Below are 8,001 nucleotides of genomic sequence, written 5' to 3' on the forward strand. Positions count from 1 at the left end.
CACAAGAGGCATAAATGTCGATGTTGGACGTCGGTGTTGCATTCTCTCTCTCTCTCTCTCTCTCTCTCTCTCTCTCTCTCTCTCTCTCTCTCTCTCTCTCTCTCTCTCTCTCTCTCTCCTCTCTCTCTCTCTCTCTCTCTCTCTCTCTCTCTCTCTCTCTCTCTCTCTCTCTCTCTCTCTCTCTCTCTCTCTCTCTCTCTCTCTCTCTCTCCTCTCCTCTCCTCTCACACACACACACACACACACACACACACACACACACACAATGACTCTCAATGACATCTCAGGAATCCGGATCTCAGGATCAGATCCTCACTAGAAAACCTTACTCCCTGGCCTTTTGTTTATCAAGCCTGATCCACTTGCCTGAGTTTGGACACTCTCCGTCTCTCTCAATGACTCATAATGTTGTGCTGGTTGTGCATGAGTCGGACAGTCCAACTCTGACCTCTCTCCAAACACTGGACTTGATAGCTCGTGCAATTTTGGCATGCACACAGTGATGCAGTCACCAAAAGTTTTCCCTTTGTCACCCTATGAATTGTGAGTGCATGCAGGATTGCCAGTCAGTGCAGTGCGCTAGATTTCTTGGACATGTGGGACCAGCCTACCATATACAAGTGAGAGCACAAGTGTGAACGCTGCTCTTCACATCGGCATCATAGTGAGATGCTTTTAATGAGGATCTCAAGACCCACACCCCGGCCACCACCATGTCACATTATTCCCATATTTGCCATCACCATTTCCCATTATTCCCATATCTGCCACATCTCTCTCTCTCTCTCTCTCTCTCTCTCTCTCTCTCTCTCTCTCTCTCTCTCTCTCTCTCTCTCTCTCTCTCTCTCTCTCTCTCTCTCTCTCTCTCTCTCTCTCTCTCTCTCTCTCTCTCTCTCTCTCTCTCTCTCTCTCTCTCTCTCTCTCTCTCTCTCTCTCCCCTGCATGCCATCGGTGTGGTCAATTGGTAGCCAGGGTGGGAAGCATCTAGGGAGACAAGGGCGTGCAATTTAAGGTAGATCATAGAAGCTTGATTGAAAAATAGTAGAGATAAGAGCCTGGAGCGATAGCCTTGGCGGAAAAGAGGCAAATGATGAGATGTTCAGCATCAAGAGACACTACTCAAAGGGACACACACACACACACACACACACACACAGTCCAAGGGAGAGAGATCATATGCGAGCATATCCCTAATGTGAGTGAAATTGTGAGGGCAAAGGCCAATAGAAGGACCAGATCAGCTAGCTTCTACATTTCTAGAGCTGGTGAGCTTAGGTTGGGTTCTCATGGTGTTCATTTGGCTGACTCTATTAAAGGTAGCAATCTACTTTCACCAACTACTCCGTTAATACCATCGACACTGTGTGATTATAGAAAATGTGCATCAATATGAGGGAACACATGACAAAGATGTGAGAGGCAGTCTCATCATCACTAGCCTATGGCTTGTCCTACTTCCATGGCATCTGTTTCCGGTAAGGGTACTAGCCACCATAACCTTAGAAATCCTTGAGTTAGGAGTTAGGAGTTACTGCCAATTTGAAACTTCATCTATCCTAGCTTGAACCTCCACAACCATGGGAATACTCTCTACAAATTGCCCGAGGCTCCCTTTGTTGCTCCTCTCTGCACGAATAAAAGGTCGCTTTTGAGTTGAAGCCTGTAGGCATGTGCAAAGATCTAAGGGTGTTGCTTTCACCAGTTATAAGGAGACTGGTAGTCATATGTAGTTACCTTTTCTTTCACCTTGCAAGTATTTTGTGGCCTTACGCATGATGCTGATATGGACCAGAGAGCTTATGAGAAGATATGAACTATTGGAGAGCAGTGGTACTTGTGTAGAACATCAAGGCACAAGGCAAGGTGGGTGGCACGAGAGTTAGCAACAGTCGCAACAGACATATCACTAGTGGTGTGTTGGCCAACAATGCACTCAATTGCTGATAGTGGTGTGCATAACAACATGGATTGGAGCAACCAGAGGGATGCTCAGTTGTGGTGCTTATAGAACTAGATGGGTGAGGAAGATTTGTGGAGTAGATGGGCGTGGAGAGAGAGAGAGAGAGAGAGAGAGAGAGAGAGAGAGAGAGAGAGAGAGAGAGAGAGAGGTGCTACACAGAGACATGGGAGGAAACCGCCAAGGGGGGGCCTCTTAGGTCTTGCCCAAGGAGCACATTAAAAATGCAGAGTGGCACATGCCTTTGTGGGTTGCATGGAGTGCCAATCGGCATGGGTAATCAACAAGAATGGCCATATTGACTTGCCCAACCAAACCTCAAGAACCCCACAGTGTGTGTGTGTGTGTGTGTGTGTGTGTGTGTGTGTGTGTGTGTGGTGTGTGTGTGTGTGTGTGTGTGTGTGTGTGTGTGTGTGAATTTAAAATCCCATCATTCAAAATCATATATAGGGAGACTTAAGTACTATTTGCAAAATCATATTGTGTAAAGAACAAACCAAAGAAGAATTTCTTGATAAATATAAAATTCATTACAAGATACTTTGATACATGACAAAGTAGGACTTTTAGCCAGAACTCCTATGAGATGAGAGCAGGGATCTTTACCTGCCAACCAACCACAAGTACAATTGATTAGAACTAATTTGTACTAAATGGGTGACAGGTATATCAAGCAATCCCCATTGCTTGTTATTGTTGTCACATCCCAGACTCCAGCCTTACTCCTAAACATATATTATGTTTTCTTTTGCTCGTCTATGTAAGTAAGGTCTATTGCGGTCCTTGAAGACTTCATGGGTCTACATGGTTTGGAGATAGGGTCCCTAATTGCTATTGGCTTGGTTTTCTTTTGCCTATTATGTGCAGCCATGAGCTTGTCCCAAATCTGTTGTAGCTTAAACATGTCCCGAGTGATGCTCATCCTAGCCATCTTCCTGTAGCCCTGTTTGCCAGCAATAGTTACACACATGTGGTTAATATTCTTATGTACGAGACCTAATTGTTGCCCCAAATACTTGTGTATGAATCCCTCAATTGTTGCATTCTATGGTATATACAGGTACCTTTTAAACCCATTTCTTTACAAGTGTCTTTAATTTGTAAAATTTTTTGCAGCACTTTGTTTGTAATAACACTCTTTTTTTCAAAAAAAACCAGCTGCAAACATTGACTTATGCCCTCACAGGAGGTTATGATACCAAATATTTCATATCTTGACCCATATTTATACCACCTAGTAGACCTAAAGGGGATTTCTTTAAATTCAAAAGACTTCCAAAGGAAACTTTATATCCTAACACCTTTGTTTTAGTAGTTTGAAAAAAGGAAATTTCTAAGCAAAGCTTTATGTACCACTTTACCTGGTTACTGGTTGCGGTCGTCATCTGTGTTATTTCTCTTGTATATGCTTATTATCCAAGGTATTGTACACCGTCACTACTACGCCCTTCAATTGATACATTTTTTGCAGGGTATTAGCTTTATGCTGCTTTATATCATACATGTTTTACTTTTAATGCTATACTACTCGTATACTTGTATATTCCCTTTTGTATATGCCTATGTGAAACATTTCATGTGTGTTGTTTGTATATGTGTTTGTATACATGCCTATGTGTGTGGAATCTAAAAAATAAAACGATTTTTTCTCTTGCATGTGTATTTATGACTATGAACAACACCGTTTTTCATTTTCTTTCCGATGTGACAGTGTTATATGTGTGTTATCCTTGTGATGGTGGCTCTTAACATATCATTTTTAACCTCTTATGTGCGCGTACATGTTTCCAGGGCCACCTTCTTGTGTACCCCTAGCTGTGTGTGTGGTTCTGAGAGTTGCAACCAATAATCATCATGTGTGTTATGCAAATGGAGATCACCTACACTTATTGTGTGTGTAACTAGGCATACAGACGCTCCATGTGCTTCAATCAAATTTGTGTGTGGTTACTGATAAAAGACATAAATTGTTGTCTATGGTATGCCGTATTCTATTTGTCTAGTATGTACTCGGAGGTTCTCCATGATGCCTTTGTCGTCTCGGTTGTTGTATTCACGGGTTTCAAAACGTTGGGGTGGACTGGATGTTGCACAGCAAATAGTAAGAAAACACCTTGCGATTGTGCACCAAGTTCACGGAGTACCAGCGAGCAAAAGAACCCTTGCATGTGTTAATGATACGCAATTGCAGTCTGTGTGATATTTCATGCGTTGATGTAGTGTATTGCCTAATAGAGAGTGTGTGTTTGCTTATTAGCAACACACGCAGTATCTACTACTTTGTGTTAGTAGAAAGAGTATGAGTGTCAAAAGTGAGCCCAAGGTGAGCGCTAGGTTGAAGGTGAGCCCACGGTGTGTGGCAGTTGAGCGCAAGAAAGCCTGTGTGCTCACTGAAGCATACAATATGCATGTGAGTTACACTAAGCTTAGGTACTATAAGTGCCTTCAGGCTTATGCGCACCTCTTTTTTTATAGAAGGTCTTGCTTGTTTGCGGTGCATTAACTGAGCATGTGCACCTATTAGTGAGAAGGTAAAGCCACCCACCACCGGGTGCTGGTCAAAATATCCTCTTTAGCTTTGTAGAATTATCTCCTTTACTTATGAAAAAAAGGGGGGATATTATCCTTAACACATGGTCCAATGGGCCATTCGTATGGTACCAAAGCTTAATAATATATGTGATTACGATCACAGTACTTTATTGTAGTTCATGCGTTTTTTCAAGGCTTATATAATCTGGAATCTTGTGCTAGTGTGTTTTTAAAAAAAAAACCTGGTTAATACAATTCTATGTTTATTGTTTAAAAAACCTGTCACCTGTGCATTGACTCATTACGTGTAAGTACTTTGTATGGGCCATTGTATCTACTTCTCGAGTGTTGCCAAACAATATCTTGCTATTTTAGGATTTCCACAAATAATGATAATGGGGTTTTGTTTATTCAAGGGTTTGTACATTTTTCTTGACTTCCACCAAAATAAAAAACCGTTCTATGCCAAAAATGTTTACAAAAAATTCCATTTGGCTTTTTTTAAAAAAAACTTTCAATTGTGTCTTGCTTGGAGCCATGCTGTATCTCCAATCCCATCTATCACTCTTCTGCTAATGTAGTAGTTGCATGTGCCATGTTAAAGGATTAGTAAATTTCTGGTGGCCTGTCCTCAACACTTGTGTGTGTGTGTGTGTGTGTGTGTGTGTGTGTGTGTGTGTGTGTGTGTGTGTGTGTGTGTGTGTGTGTGTGTGTGTGTGTGCGTGCGCGCGCATACATGTGTGTGTGTGTGTGTGTGTGTGTGTGTGTGTGTGTGTGTGTGTGTGTGTGTATGTATGTGATATTACGGTATGTTGTCTATATTTGGCATATGTCCAATAGTTTGTGTGTGTGTGTGTGTGTGTGTGCGCGCGCGCAATCATGACTATGGGTTGTACTGCCAAAGACTACCAGGCCACCAATATTTTATGTGTTGCAATCTCGACTGGTGTTTGTGTGTGTTTGTAGTCCCAACTATGGGTTGTCCTATCAGAACCCGTCGGGCCACCAATATTCTCTGTGTGTTTGTGTGTGTGTGGCACTTCAACTTCCCAGGTTTGCATGTAGGCTTTCATGCCTCTTTATTAACTACCCCACTCGAAGTGGCTCTGGCTTAGCTATTGCTAGAAATCCAGACATGGAGAGTAGTGGCACGCCAAAAAGGCACCATCTACTTAGACATGTCAAGTTAGAATTCGTTGGGAGGTACAATGTTTGTGCACAGACATGCAACTACCTCTCAATTTTCCACCAGCTTGCACAGGTAGCTATCGGGCGCCATTTGGAGTTGAGAGTCAGAGATATGAATAAATTATTGTTGTAGGTAATTGTTGTAGGGTCAAGAGTGGGATATCATATGTGTTGCATGCTAATGGTGTAGACGTAGAGAACATCGTTCATGGGCAGGAAGCGAGAGAGAGAGGTACTCTATAGTAGTCTCCATAGCCATGAGGACTAGGATATCGATCACCAAGGTGTCTGCATTTGTGTGTGTGAATTCCAGTAGAAGGATTTCCATGTGACAAGACATGCCACCTTTGACCCAGTCGGAGTCCCATATCTCCTGTCATGATGTACATGGCAGCCCTACAACATCTCTCTCTACTCATGACATTAATGATTAACCACCAGCAAGACACTTGCATTCCACCCTCGATCATTATTGACAGTTGTTGATGTCACATGAACATTGAGGCTAACAGCACCATACAGTTTCTTACCATCCCCATATTGCAAGGAGCCTCCTGATTCTTGCTTGCAATGTATCATCAAAAGTCTATAACGACGTAATTTTTGTTCTCTTCTTCTTCTTCTCTCTCTCTCTCTCTCTCTCTCTCACACACACACACACACACACACAGAGTTGTTGAAGCCATGCTCAATGCTTTGGTAGACGAGGAGGATCAATGTATACGACTTGGTGTCTACATCGATGTATGCAGGTTCAAGAGATTCTCTACCTAGGCAAAGTGCTCGCCATTGCAAGCTAGCAAGGGATGGTGGTGAGCTAATGTCTCTAATATGGTGTGCGCTCAAAATCAATGGCAATATTAAGCTTCTAGCAATGAGGGCCATTGCCAAGGATGGTAACACTTTAATGCTTGTGATGGATGTATTGTAGTTAAACAAGTGCACAGGGAGTAGGGATGCAAGAGCAAGGATGACACAATGGTGGAGTGTGTGGATGCAGAGAGGGACTTTGAGCCTTGGGTTGTATGGAAAGACTAGGGGGCTCCACATGAATGCATCTCATATGATAATATAAGGTCTCATGAGTCACAAGTCCTCACAAAATCTACACTAAGAGCAAGCAAAAACAATTGATATCTCATAGGAAATAGCACAAATATAGAGTACTTAACATTCAAGTTGAAGATGATTCTTTTGCAGCCTGAATATATATTGTAGGCACTGGGTATTTCTGGTACACTTTTGATTCCATGGTATGAAAAAACTATTCAACTTGATGTGTTGACCTTTATTTGTCCACTAGGTTTATCATTTGATGTCTTTGCTAAGTGGTGACTCCATAGCTGAATTGTACCTTTGCACTAACTTATTTAAATTTCAGCATTGGATGTATCATATCTTGCCATTTGGAGTTGGGATCCGAGGGTAGGACCTAATCAGTGTCGTAGGGTCAAGAGCGGGATATCATATGTGCTACATGCTAATGGTGTAGACGTAGAGAATGTCATGAGAGAGAGAGAGAGAGAGAGAGAGAGAGAGAGAGAGAGAGAGGTATGCGCTAAAGTAGTCTAGCCATGACAACTAGGATCTCGGACACCAACGTGTGTGCATTTGTGTGTGTGAATTCCAACAGAAAGATTTCCATGTGTGCATATGAATCCATATGGATGTTATTTCTCATTTTAGGTGGAAGCATGGTGGTGCATGTCTTTTACAAGGTCCTCCCCCAACGGAAGTTCTATTTTCCCGGACATGTGGCTATGTATGAAGGTTGGCAATGCATTGCTCTAGCTCATGACCTCCGATGAGAGCGGTGCCCTATGGCTATGGGAAACATGATCATTATGTGATGTCCTACGAAAAAAAGTAGGAGAGAAAATATTAAAAAATGTATGAGAGACACACACATAGACAAAATGTCATATTAACATATTTAGAGGCCAACAAAATGACTTATGTGATACAAACGAGAGAGAGAGAGAGAGAGAGAGAGAGAGAGAGAGAGAGAGAAAGAGAGAGAGAGAGAGAGAGAGATAAGACTAGGGGGAGATAGATTAAAGGTATAGGATTGGTGTTGGACGGGAGCCACTCACACACCCATGAAGTGCATGCAAACACTACCTAGATCAACATAATGTCAATCGAGGACACAGATGACACGATAGGCACACAGAGGAAATCTCTTTAGCTTGTCAGTCTGAGACCATCCTACACATACAACACTCTGGAAGGCCAACTAAACCACAATCAAGAACCTCACTACTCTCAACTACACCACCTAGCCACATACACACATACGAAAGGTAACTCACCTAATCATGTCA

The sequence above is a fragment of the Adiantum capillus-veneris genome, chromosome 11 (assembly GCF_014529385.1).
Source record: "Adiantum capillus-veneris isolate H3 chromosome 11, ASM1452938v2, whole genome shotgun sequence".
In the NCBI taxonomy this organism is placed as follows: Eukaryota; Viridiplantae; Streptophyta; class Polypodiopsida; order Polypodiales; family Pteridaceae; genus Adiantum; species Adiantum capillus-veneris.